The 26,422-nt window shown below is 44.1% G+C and overlaps 1 pseudogene; it reads right to left on the bottom strand.

Annotated features, from left to right (window-relative positions):
• Positions 1-26,422, bottom strand: part of LOC139376890 (dihydropyrimidine dehydrogenase [NADP(+)]-like) — a 192,698-nt pseudogene that overhangs the window by 6,389 nt on the left and 159,887 nt on the right.

The raw sequence follows: 26,422 nt of genomic DNA, 5'->3' as shown, positions 1-26,422 counted from the left end.
GTCACACTGCTTTGCTTTATCTTGGCCAGGTCGCAGTTGTAAATGAGAACTTGTTCTCAACTGGCCTACCTGGTTAAACAAAGGTAGAATAAAATAAAAAGCTTACCTTTGACCTTTTTCAAAAGGAGGCGAGAGAGGATGGAGGTGAGAGGACACAGTGGAGCAAATCCAATTGAGAAAAGGCCCTTGATATCCTCATTGGTGACTCAAACATCGACCCAACATGTACCTTCCACACCTGCCATCTTTCCCTAATAGGCAAAGCATTTTATTTTCTGTCATCTTTCCCTAATAGGCTAAGCATTTTATTTTCTGTCACCGAGGCTCTCAGCTATTTATGCTACATTATTTAGTGGCATAACGACAATGTTGCATTTATTTATTTATAAACAGATTTCTGAGGCTGGGATCCCCTGCTGAGATAATAGGTTTATTTGCTCTAGCAATTTGTTCAGTGTATTATATTAGGATTTACATGAAGCTTGTTACTGTCAATCTGTTGCCATAGCAGCCGGGGGTATACACACGTTGGGTAAATTCCTTATTAGGTGACAAAGCTTTGAGTGAAAGAAGATAATGTTTTGGTGTTGGGAAAGGTGGAAGGGAGAGAGAGAAGAGGAGAGGAGAGGAGAGAGCTTTAGAAAAAAACTTTTGGTCTTTCTTTACTTAAACAAACTCATTTCATTTAAAACTCACCCCCCCCCCCCCCCTTAAAAATACAAAAACAAAAATATATCCTGTACTGCACACATTTACCATACTCACCTTTCTATCTACCACATGATCCAAACCAACATCACAATACCCACTCCTACAACTGTATATCCAAAACATCTTCCCCGCTATACAGACAGCCCCCCCAACACACCACATCTCCTCAAACATCTCTACACATTTTATATTTTATAGAACTCAAACTCAACCCTAAGGTGTGCAGAGACCATCCCATTAAACAATAGTAAAGAGTCTGTTACCCCCCACACCTTTGACCCTGTTCCTCCTTGTTAGCCAAATAGCTAACTTTGCCTGAGCAAACAGAAAGTTCAACAAAACACATTTGCCTTTCTCCTTGCTCGAATACCTGTATCCCATTATGAACATCTCAACAGTAAAAACCACCCCCAACCTCTCACACAGACATTCCAACAGAGACATTAAAGGCATTAACCTGGTGCACACAGAAAACACATGAATCACAGTTTCTTTCATTTATTTTTCTTTACAGAAAAGACACCCCTGCCCGATTCCCGGTTCAACCTGTGCCAACCAGCTGTTAGTGGCCAGGGCTCCATGAAGAACCCTCCCCTGGAGGTCCCCTCTCCACCCCACATACCCCCTGCCACTGCCACTCCTGTTAGGCTCCTAATGTTCCTAACCTTAACGCAGAGGTTGTAGAGGGCTTTACCTCCCACATCCTCAAACTCCCCCAGGCACGGAGTGTTAAAATTTAACAAGTCCTCCAGACCCCCTTGCCAGTCTCCAGTCTCTGCCGTCACCTGCAGTGGTGGAAACATTGGTGGCCTCTCTCCCTGTGGCCGCTCAAACATCCCTCTTACCGGCTCAGACAGTGCCTCCTGGACCTCCTCCAGGAATCTCTCCAGCAGCCTAAGAGACGTTATTCCTGTTTGTTGTGCCAAGACTTCTGGGGTTTTCCACCCCTCCTCTCCCAGCAGTCTCAGGTCACCCAGCCTTTGTAAACCCCCTGCCATCAGTTGCCTCTGCATGGTGGCCGACTGAACCAATCTCAAAGGGATGGCTGGGTTGTGGAAGATAGGCTCCTCCCACACCCATAGCCCAGGCTCCACACCCCCTTCTTGTATGGGCCTTAGAAGCTGCCAGGCCCTCAGCATTGCAGAGTAAAAATCTGAGAGACCTGCTGTACTCAGCCTCTCCAGCTTCATGAGGAACAGCTGCCGGTCCAACCATAATCCGCCAGCTCTCCTCAGCAGAGCACATGCTGATTCCCTCCAGCCAACATCAGCATGGTAGCCTGAAAGCAGCCATCCTGCTCTCCAGTTCCACCAGGACCTGTCCTCCTTCGTGAACGGTCATGTACAACACTGCCGTCCTCAGCCAGTGATGGCCCGACCAGAAGAAGTCCACCAGCTTGCGTTGCAGGTCTGCGAGCAGACCGGCGGGGGGGTTGAGGACAGCCAGCAACACGCAAAATAAATCCTGTCCAATTATTCCCCAGAATTTTTTATAAAACTCCACTGGGAGTCCATCGGGAGTCCATCGACCCCCGGTGCACGACCGGGGGACATCTGGGTTACGGCCTCTGCCAGTTCCTGTGCCAGAGAGAGCTTAGGGAGTCCTGCGAACAAGACTTGAGCACACATAGGATCACACACTTCTGCCCTATACAATTCAGTATAAAACTCCACAGTCCGCTCCCGCATCTCCCCCACCACAGATGTCACCCGCCCATCAGACAGCCGTAGACAATGCATACCCTTGGCTTCACCACTCTGTCTTTCCAAACCAAAGAAGAAGGAGCTGGGAGCATCCATCTCCTTGAGCATGGAGAACCTAGCTCTTACAAGTGCTCCCTTTGCTTTAACCTCGAAAAAACTGCCCAGGTCCCTACGCATTTCGGCTAAATTAGCCTGGAGGCCTACATTGCCTTGCCCCACCATCTCTACCTCTATCTCACTAATACAACGCTCTAGTTCCCCCAATACTCTCCTAGCCTCTGAGGATGAGAGAGCTGTGTACTGTTGACAGAAAAGCCGAATTTGGACTTTCCCCACATCCCACCACTGACTCAGAGACTCATAATCCTCTCTTCGCTGCCCCCACCTTTCCCAAAAGGCCTGGAAACCTCAGCAAAAAGTGGCATCTTGTAAGAGCTTTACATTGAACTTTCAATAAGATGCCTGCCGGGGCCCTGGTGAAATAGACAGCCGAGCCATGGTTATGTGATGATTCGAAAACCCCACCGGGAGAATGGTAGCGCCCAGCAGCCTATTGCTCCGATTCCTAGAAACCGATCAAGTCGGGCTGCACTCACCCTAGCCCCAAAAACCTTCACCCATGTATACTGTCTTGTGTTTAGTTCTCCAAACATCCACTAGGTCGAACTGATTAATGATGTCCCTTAACACTCCCACTGACACTGAATGAGGCTCTTCCCCATTTCTGTATTTTGTAAAATCCATTGTACAGTTCCAGTCCCCTCCGACTACCAGCGTCTCCTCAGGCGCTACCTGTGAGAGTTCCTGTCTAAGACTCCCAAATAGAACCCCTCTTTCTCTCCCTGTGTTAGGTGCATACACATTTATAAAGACAACCCATGTTGTTAATTTCTGCTTTAACAACAAGCAGCCTACCTTTACACACCTCCTTTGAGGAGCAAAGTTTTACAGACAGCCCCGGTGCAAAAAGGACTGCCACCCCTGCACTAACATTTGTCCCATGGCTCAACACACTTGCCCCTTTCCACCAGAGTTCCCAATCGACTTATTTCACCACAACACTATGCGTCTCCTGCAGAAACAACACCTGCACTTTTTTTTGTTTTACATATTCACCCAACACACTCCTCTTTCCCGCATCTCTGGCGCCATTTATATTAAGCGAGCCTACCCGAAGAGTTTCCATAAGAAGTGGGAGAAAAGCCAGCAAAGAAAGAGACCAAAAGCAAAGCTCAAAAATCCCCAGTGTCAGAAAGAAAATATACATCTAAACCGTGTCTGAAGGTAAACCTTTACGCACTGTTGTGACCCACTTCCTTAACCTAAACCGTTTCCTGGGTGAGAGGACACCATGCCCCTCATTTTTCATAGCATGTTGTACTGATCTTACAAACTTTCTCGGATCAGAAAAAAAAAGCCTCAAGATTAACTTTTTTCCCCTTGGTCTCATTCAGGAACCTTGTCAATTCTCTCAACGTGTACTTAGACCCCTCTGCTTGACTGGCTGTCAGCTCCGGGCCTGTTCACCGACCGCAAGCAGAACCTCCTCCACCTTAACTCCATTCTTAGGAACACACCTGAATCCATGCCGTATCGACAGCGTCTCCTCCGCGCTAGGCTGAGAAGCCATCGCGTACACCACACCTTCCGAACCCCAGGAAAGTTACTCTGTCCTCTTCCACCCTAACTTTGAAAAAAACTGTGGATACCGCTAAAACAAATATTTCATTAACCCTCCACCATAGAAAATAACATGTAGAGAGAGAGAGAGAGAGAGATAGAGAGAGAGAGAGAGAGAGAGAGAGAGAGAGAGAGAGAGAGATAGAGAGAGAGAGAGAGAGAGAGAGAGAGAGAGAGAGAGAGAGAGAGAGAGAGAGAGAGAGAGAGAGAGAGAGAGAGAGAGAGAGAGAGAGAGAGAGAGAGAGAGAGAGAGAGAGAGAGAGAGATAGAGAGAGAGAGAGAGAGAGAGAGAGAGAGAGAGAGAGAGAGAGAGAAGAAGGAAAATCCTGGAGAAAATTCCTGATGTTACTGATGATGGCAAATACATTAATAATCATATAGAATGCAAGCTCTTATTAAAAATGGATCAGTGTTGAATATCAGACAAAAGACACAGATGTTAGCATGAATGTTCCACTCTAAGCTGTTTCCAATAGATCCTTAGCCCTCAGTTCCCTGTCCCTGTGTGTGGTTAAATATCAAATCGCATGAAATAGACATACACTTAGGTTCTCAGTGTGACTATACTGAAAATACATGTACTGACACACACCTAGACATTTAGTCAGAAGTTTGTGCATTTTATCAATTGTCATAATTTGTCATCTCACACGGTCATATCACACAACCTAACTACAGTATAACACAAGTTAACTGCAGTATAGCACAAGTTAACCGCAGTATAGCACAAGTTAACTACAGTATAACACAAGTTAACTACAGTATAGCACAAGTTAACTACAGTATAACACAAGTTAACTACAGTATAGCACAAGTTAACTACAGTATAACACAAGTGAACTACAGTGTAGCACAAGTTAACTACAGTATAGCACAAGTTAACTACAGTATAGCACAAGTTAACAACAGCACAAACAGGTTGTGCATTTTTTTGTTTATGTCTCTGTTTACCTGTATAACAGAAGCTCCAGCATGGAGGAACTGTAGGCCTGTATCGGCTGAGTCAATCCTCCCAGTTACTGGGATTAGGAACCCAGACATGGCCCTGCCAATGGCGGGCACCACATGCATCGCATTACCTGTGGAGAGGGATCTCAGCATTCTCAGACCTGATTTCTTACAGAAGATGAGATAAATTCAGATTCGTAGTTGTGTATATGTCAGAGTTTTTCTGTTCCTCAATCTCTCCAGAACCGAAATAAATACAGTGTTATATATGAAGAAAACATACTGACAATCATCCAATCGCTACCTCTTGCCCACCCATGTGGTCATACACGCACACTCACACATACACACGCACACACACACCGTTCCCCCTTACCACACTCCCCAATGTGGTCCAATCCAGCTCCCTCTATCTCTCGTCTCTAACTGGCTGTCAGGAGTCCCTGCAGGATGGGGTTGGCTGTGCTCTGTGATCAGACAGACAGATGGAGGCATTTTTCACATTACATTTAACCTGGTTCCCCCACTAAGCTCTCGCTCATTGATCACAGTACAGCCTTGTCCACATTCATCTGGCCAGAGGGGCTCACACACACATACGCGTGAAAGAGCACACAAATAAGTATGGACACACACACACACACACACACACACACACACACACAGACACAGACACACACACACACACACACACACACACACACACACACACACACACACACACACACACACACACACACACACACACACACACACACACACACACACACACAGACACAATAGGTTGACAGATAAAGACAGCACCTTCTGTCTCCACCCATGCTAAATGATCCTCATTAACTAATGCCAGCCTCTGAAATTGGGATGATGAATTGAATCAAAGCATATATTTTTGCATATCTTCCATGGATGGTTAATCGTATGCATATTCATGGCTCTTTCTCTCCACCCTGTTTCTCAGGCGCTTCTATTTTTCTTCTCCTCCTACATTTCCTCCCCTCCACCTCTTTCTGGCTAAAGTCTCCGACAGAACACGTAAAGTCTCCTAAAGTCTCAGACAGAACACGTAAAGTCTCCTAAAGTCTCCGACAGAACACGTAAAGTCTCCTAAAGTCTCCTACAGAACACATAAAGTCTCTGACAGAACACGTAAAGTCTCCTAAAGTCTCCTACAGAACACAAAGTCTCCGACAGAACACGTAAAGTCTCCTAAAGTCTCCGACAGAACACGTAAAGTCTCCTAAAGTCTCCTACAGAACACATAAAGTCTCCGACAGAACACGTAAAGTCTCCTAAAGTCTTCTACAGAACACATAAAGTCTCCGACAGAACACATAAAGTCTCCTACAGAACACATAAAGTCTCCGACAGAACACATAAAGTCTCCTAAAGTCTCCTACAGAACACATAAAGTCTCCTAAAGTCTCCTACAGAACACGTAAAGTCTCCTAAAGTCTCCTACAGAACACATAAAGTCTCCGACAGAACACGTAAAGTCTCCTAAAGTCTGCCACAGAACATGTAAAGTCTCCGTCTTTATGTTGGAATGATTAATTTGTGTTCTGTAGAAAAGTCTGGATGGAAGTTGAAATAAGAATGCAGAGGTACAGAGGTACGCTGTGACCGCCGAATTGAAAAAGATTTGCGCTTTTACGTCGTCAAAGTACACTACACATGGAATGCTTGTACTGAGTGTGCTTGCAATATACACTACTGTTCAAATGTTTGGGGTCACTTAGAAATATCCTTGTTTTTGAAAGAAAAGCACATTTTTTTGTCCATTAAAATAACATCAAATTGATCAGAAATACAGTGTAGACATTGTTAATGTTGTAAATTACTATTGTAGCTGGAAACAGCTGATTTTTAATGGCATCTACATAGGTGTACAGAGGCCCATTATCAGCAACCATCACTCCTGTGTTCTAATGGCAAGTTATGTTAGCTAATCCAAGTTTATCATTTTAGAAGGCTAATTGATCATTAGAAAACCCTTTTGCAATTATGTTAGCACAGCTGAAAACTGTTGTAGTGATTAAAGAAGCAATAAAACTGGCCTTTTTTAGACTAGTTGAGTATCTGGAGCATCAGCATTTGTGGGTTCGATTATAGGCTCAAAATGTCCGTTTCGATTAAAGATCAGTCGTTTCCAGCTACAATAGTCAATTACAACATTAACAAAGTCTACGCTGTATTCCTGATCAATTTGATGTTATTTTAATTGACAAAAAAATTGCTTTTCTTTCAAAAACAAGAACATTTCTAAGTGACCTCAAAATGTTTTATGTTAGTGTTTGAAATCCAAGGGAAATGAACTGATATGATTAAGCGCATAATGTCATGTGGAAACATTATCGATGTCCTACAACAAAAAATGTAGCCTATTCCTTTTTTTTTACATTCATACAATTGATTCATTCCTCTCCTAGCAGGCCTACTTAGGTACTGAAAAAAGACACAGGCCAGAAAAATACAACACCCCTCAAGAATATACTTCTCCTTTCCTTTAATAACCGAGAGGGGCTGCCTATGTTTTACGTCAGTTGGACATCAAATCCTGGCCAAAAGCAAAAATGTGTGATCTCACTCACACACACACACACACACACACACACACACACACACACACACACACACACACACACACACACACACACACACACACACACACACACACACACACACACACACACACACACACACACGTTAGCTGTCTGTATCTGTAAGGTAACAGCACATGACAAAGTGTTCATGTGTGTTTGTGTTACCTACCAGACATTCCTCCATAGGTGGTGCGCTTGCCCTTGCCGATGCCAGGCCAGGGAGTGCTGTCAGGCCCATCATTCCAGACACTGTGTTGGTGGCAGTGACTCCATCTGCCCCTCCTATGAGAACATGACCACAGCCACCATTGAGCTTGATATTGCTGAAATTCCAGTCATTACAAAATGGTTGGCTGCTGCACCTTCCCCTCCATCCCCCAATCTACAAATCCTTCACCACCTCTCCCAGCATGGATGCCCAGAGTGCCCAGAGGAGGAAGTAAAGAGGAACGTGTGAGAAGGGATTAGAGATGCGAGAGGGAAGAGGAGGAGGAAGAAAGAGAGAAAAGAACGGGGAAACTAAGCCGGATCTTATTTCATTTTAGACAGACAACATGAACAGAGATTCATATTGAAACCACTGATGGACTCAGTTGCCATGGTGATGTTCTATGCTCCCAAAGGGAAAATAAGTTAAAGTCAAGATGGACTCAGGTGTTGTTACCTTCGTGTGCATCCTTGGCAATGTTCATGACATTGGGAGTGAGCTAGGCGAGAAGAAGGGGATCTTGGCAGTCTGGCTTACCCAGCAACAGATGTTCATCACCAACACAGGGACCTACAGATTCAGTTTGAGGAAATCAACATTTAACTTATTAAATAATGACTTATGACATCTAGCAGATGCTTTTATCCAAAGCAACTTGTTTAGACCACTCACCAGAATAGCTGTTTGAATGTAATTTATATCAACACGCAATTCATATGGGTGATCCTGGGAATCAAACACACTACCCTGGCATTACAAGTACCATGCTCTACCGACTGAGCTACAACGGACCACTATAATATAATACTAAAGTTGTCCTCTGAAGTTGGCTGTTGCTGACTCAATGTAAAAAAAGAACAATGATTTCACCCATTTCTCATGGGTGTTAACTTGTGAAGTGTAGTAAATTGTGAAATGTGTGAGGAATTAGGCCACTAAACCAACCTCCATCTGTTGTAGCATCGGTTGACATGTGGGAGGTTTTAGTAAATATAAAAATGTTCTCGTAATGTAGGCATAGTCATACACACGCACGCAAGTTCCTCTGGGTGCCCTTTAAGATGTGACAGGAAAGCAAAAGCTGTTGTGTACGAACATGTCCATTCAAACACCCTGCAGCCTCCCTGTTGCTTTTTCACTCCTGCAACAGCTCGGTCAGCTCTTTCTCTGCGCTTTCCTCTCTCTTTCTTCTCCTCCTCTTTCTTACTCTCTCTCCCGCTCCCTCTCTCTGCTTCTCTTTCTCTCTCTCCCTCCCTTTCCTTCTCTGTGCTTCATCCTCTCTCTCTCTCTCTCTCTCTCTCTCTCTCTCTCTCTCTCTCTCTCTCTCTCTCTCTCTCTCTGCACCATTTCACAGGGCACAGAGTTCAATTATTTTTCATTCAAATGTCCAATACTTGTTGGCACATTCTGTACACACATTGGCAGTGGTATTTTGCGCTCCTGTTTTAACTGATGTGAGATTGACGATGGTTGAGCCAAGGTGCTGTGGTAAAGGCTGTCTGTCTGTCTGCCCACACCACTGAACACTTTTTTTCTGAAGATACTGTATAGATAGTACTGACTAACGAGCAAGTTGTAAAGTCAACCGTTTCCATGGTGCATCCAACCTTATGAATAATGCAGCTGTTATTAAAGTGAGTCAATCTGTATCTTATGGTGTGTTTGTGATATTTGTATATGGCAATGTGATTAGCCTGTGGTAACATTTGTCAGTTGACACCATTAAAAGCTGGTTTAAGCACAGCATACTAAATTGCTATTTAACAGTGCAGGTCTTCTTGCTCAACGAGAGCCTTTCTCTGTGGCTCTCTAAGTGTGAACTCTGTTCCGCTCTGTGTTTGTGTGTGTATTTTCAGTATTGTAAACGTGTATGAATACACTTACGTGTGTGTGTGTGCCTACCAGCATGGGTCGTTGGAGGGAATGTAGGTGGCATGTGTTTTTATCAAGGCTGGTAGAGAAATACCAATGAGAAAGTCTGACCGGGGATAGAAACTGGAATGTAAAGACAGGTTGGTTGTTTAGCAACAAATCTGACGCCTGTGTAACTATGGGGCAGAACAGACTGGGTTGGCTTAGCCTGTTGACAACATGTAAACTATATTTAGTCTCCAATGTTTATTGAAAACATACATACATTTTCACAATGAGCACTTGTTGTCTCCCAAATTCATCGCTACATTTGTTAGTTAGCTAGCTAGCGAATTTTTTGCCATATTAGCATTGACATGAAATCAGTCAAAACACCTCAAAATAAGACATGTTGTCAAGAACAAGACGAAACTAGCTGAAATGAGCCACTTACGATTCACCACATGGCAGCTTCTTGTCATTGTTGCTAGCTATCTGGCCATCCAGAGTCTAAACAACACACTGCTTTCTGCCCAATTGAAGCGCTCACATCGTTTTCGTGACGTAGTCTGCTAACCCGTCTATATGAATGTGAAAACTAAGGGATGAGAGAACACGGATGAAAGCGGGAAAATTTATGATTTCGTTGTCGATTGTAATGTATTTTGCAACTTTGGATCATGCAAATAAAGCTTATTTTAATTTTGAAAGGCAAGAGTGAATAAAAGTCAACAAATAGATTAAAAGAAAAATAAAATGAGACAGGAGAGAGGAAGAGACAGAGGAAGGGTAGGAAATATGAGAAACAAAGACGAAGAGGAAGGGAGAGAGAAGGGGAGCAGTGTAAATAGCTATGTCAACAGCAAGAGTAATGATGGAGAAATGACAGATCAGGGGAGGAAACAATGCCTGTCATGTCCATTATGGGTAGGGCTGTTGGGGGATGGAGCTTATCTGCAGTTTGCAGGAAGAAAGGAATAGGTGTGTACAGTGCCTTCGGAAAGTATTCATACACCTTGACTTATTCCACATTTTGTTACGTTACGGACTTATTCTAAAATGGATAAAATAAAATAAATCCTCATCAATCTACACACAATACCCCATTATGAGAAAGCGAAAACAGGTTTTTAGAATTCTTTTCAAATGTATTAAAAATAAAAAACTCAAATATCTTATTTACATCAGTATTCAGTCTCTTCCCCAGCCCCTCTTCCTCTCTGTCTCAACTCACTCCATAGAATTGGCTCTTCCTCACTCATTCTTAAATGGAAGAAGTTTGGAACCACCAAGACTCTTCCTAGAGCTGGCCGCCCAGCCAAAATGAGCAATCGGGGGAGAAGGGCCTCTGACAGAGCTCTAGAGTTCCTCTGTGGAGATGGGAGAACCTTCCAGAAGGACAAGCATCTCTGCAGCATTCTACCAATCAGGCTTTTACGGTAGAGTGGCCAGACGGAAGCCACTCCTCAGTAAAAGACACATGGGAATTTTCCAAAAGGCACGTAAAGACTCTCATACCATGAGAAACAAGATTCTTTGGTCTGATGAAACCAAGATTGCACTTTTTGGGCTGAATGGCAAGCGTCACACCTGGAGTAAACCTGGCACTCCATCCAACCTGACAGAGCTTGAGAGGATATGCAGAGAAGAATGGGAGAAACTCCCAAAATACAGGTTTGACAAGCTTGTAGCGTCATACCCAAGAAGACTCGAGGTTGTAATCGCTGCCAAATGTGCTTCAACAAAGTACTGAGTAAAGGGTCTGAATACTTAAGTAAATGTGATATTTCCGTTTTTTGTGAGTGTTTTTTGCAAATATTTCTAAAAAACAGTTGTTGCTTTGTCATTATGGGGTATTGTGTGTAGTTTGATGAGGGGAAAAAAACAATTAAATTTTTTTTAGAATAAGGCTGTAATGTAACAAAATGTGAAAAAGTCAAGGAGTTTGAATACTTTCCGATTGCACTGTATGTGTGTATACGCATGCATGCAGGTGTGTGAGTGTACAATACAGGCTTACTAGTGTTTCTAGAGGGCTAAGGGTATGTGTGTTAGCCTCTGTAACTGATGCTTCTGGTAAGAACCTAATGTCCTCACAGAGGGGGGTGGTACTGGTCTGTGAGTGAAGCATGCACACACATATATAGAACCTTACACGCACGCACGCACGCACGCACGCACGCACGCACGCACGCACGCACGCACGCACACACACACACACACACACACACACACACACACACACACACACACACACACACACACACACACACACACACACACACACACACACACACACACACACACACACACACACAGCTTATGTGACAGCTTATTAAAGCCCTGGGGCTGACAAGTGTGTGTGAAGCTGCCAAAGTCACTGGTCTGCAAGGACCTCTCTCAGCAGTGTGGATGTAAAAGAACAGCCTCCTACATCAACCTCCCCTTAGGCCTCCCCAGACTCCTCATACCCCTTCCCACATGCCACACAAACCCAAGCCCAGAGAAAGGTGTCATCCTTTGGAGAGCTGTAAATTTAGTGGGGGGATCCAGTATGGGTCAATATTACATATTCTTCCCTTTGTCTCTTTTACAGGGTGGTGGGTGGTGCGGGAGGCCCAGGAAGACCATCTCCGGGTGTTGAAGCAGCAATCAGCAGTTAAAACAATAACAAAGTGTATTCCCCACCCCTGTTTCGGGAAAAAGCTATGGGCCTGGAGAAATGTAACCACTATCAATTCATAGAAAGAGCTAGACCCTCCATGAGATCATAATGATAGTTTAAAACATTTCTATAGTGTTTTGGGTTCTGATGGGGTTGGACAGTTGAACTAAGCTCATGAGGCAATTATAAGTTATATTATTCAAGAATCAATGTGTATATATAATTAATCTATGAGTCCAAAAAATGGATGTGGCAACTGCAGATTGCTCCTTTAAGGGACATTAAGTGCCACTGTATATCAGCGGCTCCATAAAAAAAGAGCCTGTGCAGCTCTGATCAATTGGCACATTTGCTACTTTAGATCTCGGGGGCTTTTGATTCGGTTACACAATACTTCAATGTGATTCCTGTATTGAGGGAAAGGCCGATCAAAGTGACTCGGGCATAAGTAAAATATAGTTCCTTTGGATGGAGCTGGAGAGTGATCCATCTTCACAGCACAAAGCATAGATACCAAAGAGGAGGGTGGATAGAGTTTTGGAGGCTTTGTGGGCTATGCCTTTAGAGTGGAGTGAGAGAGAATCACAGGAGAATGAGAAGCAGGACCATTGATGGCTCCTAGGCCTTCAGCAGAGAGTGAGAGGGAATCACAGGAGAATGAGAAGCAGGAACATGGACAGGTCCTAGGCCTTCAGCAGAGAGTGAGAGGGAATCACAGGAGAATGAGAAGCAGGACCATGGACAGGTCCTAGGCCTTCATCAGAGAGTGAGAGGGAATCACAGGAGAATGAGAAGCAGGACCATTGATGGCTCCTAGGCCTTGGGAAAAGGCTGTATGAGGGCAGGGTTATGTATGTAACTACAGGTAACTGCTAAAATAATGGAAACACTTGAGGGATGCAAAGTATATTGAAAGCAGGTGCTTCCACACAAGCATGGTTCCTGAGTTATTTAAGCAATTAACATCCCATCATGCTTAGGGTCATGTATAAAAATGTTGGGCAGGCCTTATTTTGGCAATTATTTTGGCCACCATTGCTAGCGTTTTCCACCACCGTCAACAAAACACCAAATTATGGAATTTCTAGTGGAAGAATTGTGTCGCATCCCTCAGAGTTCCAGACACTTGTAGAATCTATGACAAGGAGCATTGAAGCCGTTCTGGTGGCTCGTGGTGGCCCAATGCCCGATTAAGACCCCATGTTGGTATTTCCTTTATTATTGCAGTTAGCTGTATTTACAGCTTTATTTCTTGCCCAAGGCTGCGAGACCTTTTATTATGTGTGTGTGTGTTTTGTGTGTGTTTGTGTGTGTATGTATACCCTGTTTGTGTATACACTAGGTACGCTATATACTGTATGTGTGTATATTCTATGTGGGTGTGTGGGGGAGGTAGTAGCAGTGTACGGCACAGAGAGATAGAGAGAGAGAGAGTATAGAAAACTATCCATCCATCTCCTATGTCTGTTTTTTAGACCAGCTGATGGAGAGGCTTGCCCCAGCCAGCTCATCTCCCACTGAGGAACACTTATTTGTTTCCTATAAATAACAATGACTTGGGGGCTGTACACTAACTATTTCTACTGGTGGCCCAGGTGCTAGGACCAACATTTTATATGTACTGTCAGTGTTGTAATTGCCTATAGAATAAAATAAAAAAATCCCCCCAAAATGTATGCATTACTACTTTAATAATAACCCATTCTTTAATAGGCCTACCCAATGGCATTAAGCATTGACATTGACATTAATTTTGTTTTCACCCTTGAGTTGTGGGTGATTATTTTCTGTTCTGTGTTTTGCTTCACCGTTCAGGACTGTTCATTTTTGCCGTTTTATTGTTTTTGTTCAAGTGTTCAGTATTCATAAGGACCAAGCAGCGTGGTATCGGGCAGCAGCGATCTCCGGACTCCTGGACATGGGAGGAGATCTTAGACGGCAAAGGACCCTGGGCACAGGCTGGGGAATATCACCGCCCCAAGGCAGAGCTGGAGGCAATGAAAGCTGAGAGGTGGTGGTATGAGGAGGCAGCACGGCAGCGCGTCTGGGACAAGATGCAGCCCCAAAAATTCATTTCGAGGGGGGCACACGGAGAGTGTGGCTAAGTCAGGTAGGAGACCTGAGCCAACTCCCCGTGCTTACCGTGGAGAGAGGTGGACAGGGCAGGCACCGTGTTATGCCGTGAGGCGCACGGTGTCCCCGGTGCGCAGGCATAGCCCGCTGCGTTACATAGCAGCGCCTCGTATCGGCCGGGCTAGAGTGGGCATCGAGCCAGGTGCCGTGAAGCTGGCTCAGCGCATCTGGTCTCCAGTGCGTCTCCTCGGGCCGGGATACATGGCACCAGCCCTGCGCATGGTGTCCCCGGTTCGCCAGCACAGCCCAGTCCCGTCTATTCCACCTCGCCGCACTGGCCTGGCTATGGGGAGCATCCAGCCAGGTAGGGTTGTACAGGCTCGGTGCTCGAGACCTCCAGTGTGCCTCCACGGTCCGGTCTATCCGGTGCCTCCTCCACGCACCAGGCCTCCGGTGGCAGCACCCTGCACCAGGCTGTCTCTCCGTCTCCTCCCTACAGGTGCTCTCGCCTGTTCAGCGCTGCCAGTCTCCCTCCTGTCCAGCGCTGCCAGAGTCTCCCTCCTGTCCTGAGCTGCCAGAGTCTCCCTCCTGTCCTGAGCTGCCAGAGTCTTCCGTCTGTCCTGAGCTGCCGGAGTCTCCCGTCTGTCCTGAGCTGCCAGAGTCTCCCATCTGTCCTGAGCTGCCAGAGTCTCCTGTCTGTCCTGAGCTGCCAGAGTCTCCCTTCTGTCCTGAGCTGCCGGAGTGTCCCATCTGTCCTGAGCTGCCGGAGTCTCCCGTCTGTCCTGAGCTGCCGGAGTCTGCCATCTGTCCTGAGCTGTCGGAGTCTCCCGTCTGTCCTGAGCTGCCGGAGCCGCCCGTCAGTCAGGAGCTGCCGGAGTCTCCCGTCTGTCCTGAGCTGCCGGAGTCTCCCGTCTGTCCTGAGCTGCCGGAGTCTCCCGTCTGTCCTGAGCTGCCGGAGTCTCCCATCTGTCCTGAGCTCCCGGAGTCTGCCATCTGTCCTGAGCTGCCGAAGTCTCCCGTCTGTCCTGAGCTGCCGAAATCGCCCGTTACTCCGCCGCTGTCGGAGTCGCCCTTCACGTCGCCGCTCTAAAGAGGCTACGGAAGCGGGTTAAGAGGCGGACAAAGACTATAGTGGACGGGATCCACGTCCAGCGCCAGAGCCACCACCGCAGACAGACGCCCACCCAGACCCGCCCCTATAGGTTCAGGTTTTGCGGCCAGAGTCCGCACCTTTGTTTTAGTATGGTCAGGGCGTGAGTTGGGGTGGGCAGTCTATGTTCTTTTTTCTATGATTTGGGATTTCTGTGTTTGGCCTGGTATGGTTCTCAATTAGGGGCAGCTGTCAATCGTTGTCCCTGATTGAGAACCGTACTTAGGTAGCCTGTTTTCACCCTTGAGTTGTGGGTGATTATTTTCTGTTCTGTGTTTTGCTTCACCCGTTCAGGACTGTTCGTTTTTGTCCTTTTCTTGTTTTTGTCCAAGTGTTCAGTTTTCGTATTAAATACAATATGGACACTTACCACGCTGCGCATTGGTCTGGCATTTCTTACTCCTAGTCAGAGGAGGACAAAGACAAGCGTTACAATAACTTGTCAAGGACAAAAGAGCCTAGATGAAATGTTTGATTTTCAAGGTAGGTTATTCCATGATGACTGAATTACTGAACATCTTTCCTACCGCTGTCGGTCTTCGCTCTACACAACAACCAGCTGTTTGAGAGCTGCGTGCTCTCTCTGCCCGATAGATTATATATAGGCCTAGCTACATGTGTGCAGCGCATGTGATAAATAATCGACATGTAGAACGAACAGCTTCGGGAAACCATCTTGTTTTTTTAAAATCGGCAATGTAGCCTAGATTAAAAATACCATTATTTCAATATTATTTTCACTGACCCTAAGCAGGCCATTGACGGGGATGGCAGACAGGGGAATTTCCTTGCTGTTGTTGCCTCTTCATAACGTTGGTTTATTTTTGATCAATTGCACATTACTGTTTGAATAAATCATGATGATAAAAAATACAATTGTGAACCAAAAACTAACGTGACCATGTGAACTTGATACACTGACAATGGATGCAATATCTACCATATTGAAACTGAATATACTGTATAAATATTGAACTTGAATATTCAATTACATTTACATTTACATCATAAAACAATGTAATATTCATTCATATCTGTTCCAAATCATAAAATACAAGTTCATGTTATGAGACTTGACTTATTACAAAATTAAATCCTATTAAATTAATCCTAATATATATTAAAAATGATGGAATTCAAATACAATTTCACTTGACACTAAAATCGCTCCATAAAATCGCAGCCATAATCCCATGTTTACGGGTCATAAAAAAATTAAACCTTGTATTTCTTTACAATCCATTTTTTTTTTACCCTTTGTGTGTGTGTGTGTGTGTGTGTGTGTGTGTGTGTGTGTGTGTGTTTGTAGACAGAGAAATTGCGATAAAAAAGCCATGTAGAAAGAGAAATATAGAGAGCAAACAACAGAAAGGACTCCTTCTGTGTGTATGTGTTTCTGTGTGTCTTTCTCTCTCTCCACCTATATGTGTGTGGCCACCGCCGGTGTGATTAAATGCTATTGCCTGATTTAGTTCACCCAGAGGTTACCTGCCAGGAGGCACAGGCCTGTGATTAGCCTCATGTCCTTACAGAGGGGGATCCACACACAGCAGAGAAAGGGCGGGGGGGTAATTTATGAGCAATGCAGGGGCACAATGGCTCTGTCTCCTGTTTAGAGGGAAACCGGCCCAGGTCCCCTGGTGATCGTAAACAGCCAGGGTAGGGAGATGGTAGATGGAGAAAATCATGTCAAAACGCAGCATCACTGGTAAGAAAGCCACCAAAGTGCTGCGATTGTTTGTACTAGTGGATTGTATTTTGTTGGTTGCCAGTCTCTGTTCAAAGCAGTGGAATGTTACAGACACTGGTACCCAGACTAGATGTATTGGAATAGATGTGTCTGTATTCATCTGAGTGTCTCTCTGAATTTAAAGTGTAATTCTGGGAGAAATATTTGTTCTTATAGCTGTTTTTAGCGTAGAAATTGTGTTTTCAAGCAATTCAAAGAAATGGTGTTATCCATGTAATTGTATACTTGGTGTCTATATTGTGTTTATGATATGTAGTGTGTCTATATGATGGTAAAATAATGGCACAGCACAGAAGGGGTTGTATGTGGTTCATCCAGGTTCCGCAAGGAATCCTGTTAGAGACACAGTCCCTGTATTTGGTGGGAATTGAACCAGTTCAGAATGTGTTGTTAGGCTGTAGGTGTCTTTGTGTAGGGACTAGAGTAGGGATGGGCAACTTTGATGGGGGGTGGTGGCCACAAAAAATCTAAACTCATCATGAGAGATAGCAGTGGCTTGCGGGACTGTGTGCCCACAACCACACCCACACATGCAGTCAGAGTTTTTTTTTTTTGACACCACACTCCGAAAAGCATGTTCTGCAGGATCTAGTTTAGTCTAATCTTGATTATTGTCCAGTCGTGTGGTCCAGTGCTGCAAGGAAAGACCTAGTGAAGCTGCAGCTGGCCCAGAACAGAGCGGCACGTTTAGCTCTTCATTGCAATCAGAGGGCTGATATAAATTCTATGCTACAAGTCTCTCTTGGCCAAGAGTTGAGGAGAGACTGACTGCATCACTTCTTCTTTTTATAAGAAACATAAATGTGTTGAAAATCACAAATTGTTTGCATAGTAAACTTACACACAGCTCTGAAACACACACTTATCGCACCAGACATGCCACCAGGGGTCTTTTCACAGCCCCCAAATCCAGAACAAATTCAAGAAAGCATACAGTATTATAATTTGCATGGAACTTCCTTCCATCTCATATTGCTCAAATGAACAGCACACCTGGTTTCAAAAAACAGACAAAGCAACACCTCGTGGCACAACGCTTCTCCCCTATTTGACCTAGATAGTTTTTGTGTATGCATTGGTAGGCTACGTGTCTTTTAAAAAATATACGTAGTTCTGTCTTTGAGCTGTTCTTGTCTATTGATGTTCTGTATTATGTCATTCTGTATTATGTTTCATGTTTTGTGTGGACCCCAGGAAGAGGAGCTGGGGATGCTAATAAAATACCCAAATGCCTTTTCGGGGACATAAGTGATTTTTTGGGTGCAATTTTTATATGATATCTGAGTGAGAGTGACTAGCAAAATCAATAGGGTCTCCCAACATTAAAAACATACAAAACAAGACCAATTTATCTTGGTCACAAACAAAGTAAATCACTTCGTGTTTAAAGCTGAAGTTGTAATGAGTCGGCAGACAGTTGAATGGCGACTGCGTTGCTCAGAGCCAGCGGGGCAGGACATACATTTTTTCAGTTCTATGAAACGGTGCACATTTTTACTGTCTTTAAATATTATCACATTTATTTTACAGTTATAAGGAAGGTGAAATCTTATGGTTATTCATATTATCCTACCGGTTAGATCATTGGGCCAGTAACCGAAAGGTCGCTGGTTCAAATACTTGAGCTGACAAGGTGAAAAATCTGTTGATGTGCCCTTGACCAAGGCACTTAACCCTAATTAGCACCAGGGGCGCCATACTACTATGGTTAACCCTGTAAAACAACACATTTCACGGCACCTATCCAGTGTATGTGACAATAAAGCAATTGAAAATATAAAAAATTAACAAACAGCTGCTTCTCACAATGACACATCACACTAGGGTGAATCCTTACACTTAAGTAATGCATTGATGTCAATTGGACATTCAGTGAAAATTCGACTTAAAGATGATCAAATTTAAATTTGTAATGTAAATGGCATGTTGTAAAAGGGTCCAGACACCTTTTTTGGTGAATTCAAATGTTTTTGAGAAACTTACCCCAAATAGCCAATCACTTCCTCATCCTTGTTGTGTAGTATCGAGGCCCAAAAAACACGAACAAAGGCTCCAAAAACACCCAAATCCGAACTTTATCTACAATGTTATATTTCCCTTTGCATGACTCTAGTCATTTCCCCTATCCAGCTGTTCCATTCTCTATGTGGCCTGCTGTTACATATAACTGCCAAAATAAAGGAAACATGTCTTAATAGCGCATTGGGCCACCACGAGCCACCAGAAAAGCTTCAATGCGTCTTGGCATAGATTCTACAAGTGTCTGGAACTTCCTGTGTGGAAGCACCCCCTGCTTTCAATATACTTTGTATACATCATTTACTCAAGTAATTTATTTTGGCAGTTATCTGTAGAATGGACAGAGAGGTATAGTTTGAGTTGCTACAAAATTGGATATAACATTGCGGATAAAATTCAGATGAACCCAATTTCATGTGTTCAACATCTACAGACCAGTTCTAAAAGGATGTATTTGGGTGTTTTTGGAGCCAGTGTTCATGTTTTTTCGGGGCACCCATACTACACAACAAGGATGAGGAAGTGATTTGCTGTTTGTGGTAAGTTTCTCAAAAACATGTGAAATCACAAAAAGGTGTCTGGACTCTTCTATAACATGCCATTTACATAAAAAAATAGAGATTTGGCTGTAAAAAAGAAAACAAAGAGAACTTTAAGAGTGGAAGTTTGGATTTGCCCCATCGTGATTCCTTTGTGATATAAGGAAAGGATACAAGGGAACATTCCATGTTTCCAATAGTTATTTTGAGTACATTTTACTGTTCGCATAGCATAAGTGACGACGACCAAACATAACAGTTCTCATGTACCCTGACATGCCATTCCAAAAAGAGACCCTACATCAAACATTAGCATCAATGGCGACAGAAATAAAAACAGCATGCACAGGCATGGAGAACCACAAAAACACATTTCAAAGACAGACTCAACTGAGATGCGAACTGTGTGATGCAAAGAAAAAACGACTGCCAAAACCCCCAAAACAGCTCTTTAAATAGCTGTAGAAGTTCATCGTTGACATGTCAAAGAAGCTATAAAATAATGGTGCTGGTGGTTGGGATGGGAGAGGAGAATGGGGTAGCGGCAGTGAGGAAGGTGAGCAAGAAATAAGGCATTCAAGAGGCAATTACGTTGTGGAGAAGAGTTTCGACAATGAATCAAAATGGCGGAAACATCTGGATGATTACGAGAGATCCTTTATTCCTCAGTCCCATCCTGCTTGCCTGCAGAATGTCTGGCCACCACAATCTATGGCCTTCTTCACAACTGACAGCCATTAGAGAGCAAGAAGGAATAATATGTGTTTCAGCCGTACAAAAGGAGAAGGGTTGGATAGCTGGATATAGCCATTTATCATAGTCAGCTTTTAGCAGAGGTGGGGTGCAAGTTGATCATGTGGACCTCAAACTAAGCTATGGTAAATTAAGGTAAATGGATGGGAGAGGGGAACGTGTGGAGCCAAAATGCGGAAGAGAGAGGACAGGGGAGGAGGGCTGCTGGTATTCCTAAAAGCTTTCTTTCATCTTTCTCTGTGGGTTCTTTCTAAAAGGGAGGGCAGTAGACCTGTGGGCTATTGTTCAGGCAAACATAAATAGAGAGTGATTTTATACTTCCGTGTGTTTTATGGACATTCTCATGTGAAAAGAGAGTGAAACACAGCATATCTGCATAATTGCATTGCCTTCCATCCCTTATATTTCAAAATACAATATAATTCATACAACTCAGTTAGTATACTATGTGGCCGTGAGCGCACCTAATTGCCCCAGTCAACGTGAATGGCTGGTCTTGAACCTGAGCAGACAGTCTTGAATAGTAATAAACATTAGACTTTCTAATAACTAAGTTGCAACACACAATCTTACCACCAATGAACAGCTGTTGCACCATTGACTTGAAGGCACAAGTGAGCCCAACCCCTACTGTTTGGTATCCTTCATTATGTCTTCTTTGAGATGTCCGCAGGTCTCTTTTCCACTGCTCTTTATTGTTATACATGAAGTTACTCTCTGTTCTTCTGCCTGGGGAAAATGGTCCAGAATTTCATACTCTGTGTGTGTGTATGTGAGTGTTTTCATGTTATGTTTGTGTGTAAGAGCGGGTGTATGTCATTTTGCCTGTGAATATCTCAGAAATCTGCAGATATGCTCCACTTGAGAGCCCGAGGCCTCCACACACACACACACGCACACGCAAACGCACACACACGCACACACACACGTGTTAATTTATTAGGGCTGACGTTAACTTCGACAGAGTTTAAGTACCCTGGCTTGATCAAAGCTAAACTAGCCCTCCCCAGCCAACATGATGTCACACCAATGCTGCTTTGATAGACAATTCATCTGGGAAATTAAACAGGATTTATGAATGAATTCAGGGCTGACATTAAGAACGGCCTCTCACTCTCGTTGGAGGATATCTGTTTGGGATCTGGACAGACTGATAGACAGTTAGGTAGCTAATCAGTTTCCCAAACTGTCAGGCTGGCAACAGTAAGGCCCCTTACCAGTCTTGAAGGCAAACTCTAGTGGTTACCTTGGATTGATGTCTTTTAATAAAACAGCCTCACCAGGTGTAAGAGCCTTGATAAGGATTGGAGTCACTGTCTTAAAGTCTCTTAGTTTAGCAGTGGAAATATCTCTACATCTCACCTCTTCATCTCAATCTGTTACTCCTCTTCCTGTTTGCAGGAAAATGGCTTCTGGCTAAGGACGCTGCTGGGACATATGCAGCGTTTACTTTTTTGCTCGTTGCCTTAATTGCTGTTTGATCTGGCTTTGGAATGTAACGTTTTTACCGGCATATTGGTTTTGTCTTTTCCCCCCAAAATTTAGTTCAGCTTTTCGCTACTGATTTTTTATCTGCTCCACCACGCACCTGTCTGGTAAGGCTGAAAGCCTCTCCTACTCAGCCTCCCGACAAAAGCTTTTCCCAAGCAGATGTGACACATACTCCCGTTGCCTGCTGCACTGCTGCTTGGATCCCACCCAGCGATCTGCTCCCTTTCTCCCTGCTCTGTCTCCCCCTGTCTGGTACAGGTACCCCCGCCACACTCGCCCCTCTCTCCCTGCTCTGTCTCCCCTTGTCTAGTACAGGTACCCCCGCCACACTCGCCCCTCTCTCCCTGCTCTGTCTCCCCTTGTCTAGTACAGGTACCCCTGCCACACTACGCCCTCTCTCCTGAGATTTTGCTTGCCTTTAATGAACTAGTATAGGCTTAGTATTTATTTCTTAGCCTACTGGACTCATAGAGAGTTACTCTCTCACGTTATTTTGTTGGGCTGAATGACTTTTTGAACTTACAATGGTTAGCCCCAAACCGTTTAACTTTTTTCTTGTGCTTTGTGCTAATTGCTCCATGACTCCTGTACGCTTTGTTGACTATGAACTTGCTCGTTTACCTAACTGTGGGACAAACAATGTTTGTTCCCACACTCACGACTCTGACTCTGATTGGTTACACAGACTCTTGGCCTCCCATCCTATTCTAATCACCTCTCGACAGCTTTGTATTCATGTTACCTGATGAAATTGCTGAACAATATGATCTTGTTGCCATCTGATGCACATTCAAATGTCATAAAAAAATCAACACTGCAAATCGCTCCCTGTCCTCTGCCGTGCCCTGATTGTATTACTGCTGATGATATCTGGAAATGTGTGTGTTCATCCTGGCCCGTCTACTGTTGCTAGCCCCAATTCTGACTTGATTTCTGCTCTCGTAAAAGGTTTTCAAGTTAACACTAGAAGCTTATTACCTAAAATGTATCAATTGAAAGTCTGGTTTCAGAGCTCCTATCCAGATGTGTTGGTTACTGAGAAATGGTTAAGAAAGTGTTCTGAACACTGATGTTAACCTTTCTGGTTATAACTTTTTTCCGGATAGACAGATCTCCACCAAGTCTGTCTCCAAACAATTTGATTTGCTGGTTTGAAGCATTCTGCTTTCAAACAGCTCTTTGTTAACTGTTGCTGGGTGTTATCATCCCCTATCAGCACCAGCCTGTACTTACTTGCCCTAAGCTCTCTCCTGGCCCCTTATGCTAAGTCTGAATTTGACCTGCTAGGTGATCTAAACTGGGACATGCTTAAAGCACCTGACCAAGTCCTAAAGCAATGGGACTTCCTAAATCTCTCAGATTATTACCAATCCCAAAAGGTATGACTTCAAACACCAAGAGAAGCTTACTCTCTTTGATTTTATCCTCACAAATAATCCTTATTGGTATCAGTCTGGTGTTTTCTGTAATGACCTTATTGATCACTGTTTTACGGCCTGTGTTCATAATGGCTGCTCAGTTAAACGACCTGTCCTGACTTGTCATAGATGCTTGCAGAAAAGCTTAATGAGTAAGCCTTCCTTCATGTAAATTGGTATAGAATCGAAGACGCTTGGACCTTCTTTTTTAAATATTTCAGTGGTATTGTTAACAAGCACGCTCCCATGAAGAAAATTAAAATGAAAAACAGGTTCAGCCCCTGGTCCGACCGTGATCTGGCAGAGTTACTCCACCACACTATTTGGCGAAAAGGCTCGGCACAGGCATACTCAGGCTGTCTGGCTGTCGTTCAAGCAACTGAGAAATAAGTGCACTTAGGCTAGCCGGAAGGCCAAAGTTAGTTATTTTAAGGAGCAGTTCTCTCTCTGTGGGTCAAACCCCAAGAAGTTCTGGAAAATGCTGAAAGACTTGGAGAATAAACCCTCCTCCTCACAGCTGCCCGTGTCCCTTAATGTTGATGATGTGGTTGTTACTGACAAGGAGCATATGGCTGAGCTCTTTAATCACCACTTCATTAAGTCAGGATTCCTATTTGACATGCCTCCTTTCCTGTCCAACACTTTCTAATTTCCTAGCCCTTCAAATGCAACTAGCCCTGATGCTCCTCCCTCTTTTTCCCCTGCCCCGCTACACAGCTTCTCCCTGCATGTGTTCACTGAGTCTGAGGTGCTAAAGAAGCTCCTTAAACTTGACCTTAAAAAAACATCTGGGTCCTTTCTTGTTTAAGGTTGCAGCCCTTATCATCATTAGCCTGTCTCTCCTCTCTAGGGAGGCTCTCAGTGCTTGGAAGGCAGCCATGGTTCATACTTTATTTAAAGGAGGAGATCAAGCTGATCCTAATTGTTATAGGCCATTTTCTATCTTGCCCTGTTTTTATCAAAAGTGTTGGAAAAAAATTGTCAATAATCAACTTTCTTTATGTCTATAGTGTTCTCTCTGGTGTGCAATCTGGTTTCCACTCAGGTTGTGGATGTGTCACTGCAACCTTAAAGGTCCTCAATGACGTCACCATTGCCCTTGATTCTAAGCAATGTTGTGCTGCTATTTTTATTGACTTGGCCAAAACTTTTCATAAGGTAGACCATTCCATTCTTGTGGGCCGGCTAAGGAGTATTGGTGTCTCTGAGGGGTCTTTCGCCTGGTTTGCTAACTACCTCTCTCAAAGAGTGTAGTGTATAAAGTCAGAACATCTGCTGTCTCAGCCACTGCCTGTCACCAAGGGTGTACCCCAAGGCTCGATCCTAGGCCCCATGCTCTTCTCAATTTACATCAACAACATAGCTCAGGCAGTAGGAAGCTCTCTCATCCATTTATATGCAGATGATACAGTCTTATTCCCAGCTGGCCCCTCCCCGGATTTTGTGTTAAACGCTCTACAACAAAGCTTTCTTAGTATCCACAAGCTTTCTCTGCCCTTGTTCTGAACACCTCCAAATCATAGGTCATGTGGTTTTGTATGAAGAATGTCCCTCCTCCCACATGTGTGATTACTACCTCTGAGGGTTTAGAGCTTGAGGTAGTCACCTCATACAAGTACTTGGGAGTATATCTAGACGGTACACATCCTTCTCTCAGCACATATCAAAGCTGCAGGCTAAATTTAAATCTAGACTTGGTTTCCTCTATTGTAATCACTCCTTTTTAACCCCAGCTGCCAAACTAACCCTAATTCAGATGACCATCCTACCCATGCTAGATTACAGAGATGTAATTTATATATTGGCAAGTAAGGGTGCTCTCGAGTGGCTAGATGTTCTATACCATTCGGCCATCAGATTTGCCACCAATGCTCCTTATAGGACACATCATAGCCCTCTTTACACTTCTGTAAACTGGTCACCTCTGTGTACCCGTCGCAAGACCCACTGGTTGATGCTTATTTATAAAACCTTCTTAGGCCTCACTCCCCCCATCTGAGATATCTACTGCAGCCCTCATCCTCCACATACAACACCCATTCTGCCAGTCACATTCTGTTAAAGGTCCCCAAAGCGCACACATCCCTGGGTTGCTCGCCTTTTCAGTTCACTGTCGCTAGCGACTGGAACGAGCTGCAACAAACACTCAAACTGGACAGTTTTATCTCAATCTCTTCATTCAAACACTCAATCATGGACACTCTTACTGACAGTTGTGGCTGCTTCGCGTGATGTATGGTTGTCTCTACCTTCTTGCCCTTTGTGCTGTTGTCTGTGCCCAATCATTTTTGTACCCTGTTTTGTGCTGCTGCCATGTTGTCTTGCTACCATGTTGTTGTTATGTTGTGTTGCTACTATGCTGAGTTGTTATGTGTTGCTGCAATGCTATGCTGTTGTCTTAGGTCTCTGATTGTGTAGTGTTGTGTTGTCTCTCTTGTCGTGATGTGTGGTTTGTCCTATATTTTTATTTAATTTATCTTATTTTTAATCCCAGCCTCCGTTCCCGCAGGAGGCCTTTTGCCTTTTGGTAGGCCGTCATTGTAAATAAGATTTTGTTCTTTAACTGACTTGCCTAGTTAAATAAAGGTTAAATAAATAAATAAACTTGGGACTATGGCTAGACGGTACATTGTCCTTCTCTCATCACATATCCAAGCTGCAGGCTAAAGTTAAATCTAGACTTGGTTTCCTCTATTGTAATCGCTCCTCTTTCACCCCAGCTGCCAAACTAACCCTGATTCAGATGAACATCTTACCCATGCTAGATTACGGTGACGTAATTTATAGATCGTCAGGTAAAGGTGCTCTCGAGTGACTAGATGTTCTTTACCATTCAGCCATCAGATTTGCCATCAATGCT

The sequence above is a fragment of the Oncorhynchus clarkii genome, chromosome 20 (assembly GCF_045791955.1).
Source record: "Oncorhynchus clarkii lewisi isolate Uvic-CL-2024 chromosome 20, UVic_Ocla_1.0, whole genome shotgun sequence".
Taxonomy (NCBI): domain Eukaryota; kingdom Metazoa; phylum Chordata; class Actinopteri; order Salmoniformes; family Salmonidae; genus Oncorhynchus; species Oncorhynchus clarkii.
The sequence above is the reverse complement of the archived record's forward strand: the minus strand, read 5'-3'. Positions and strand labels throughout refer to the sequence as shown.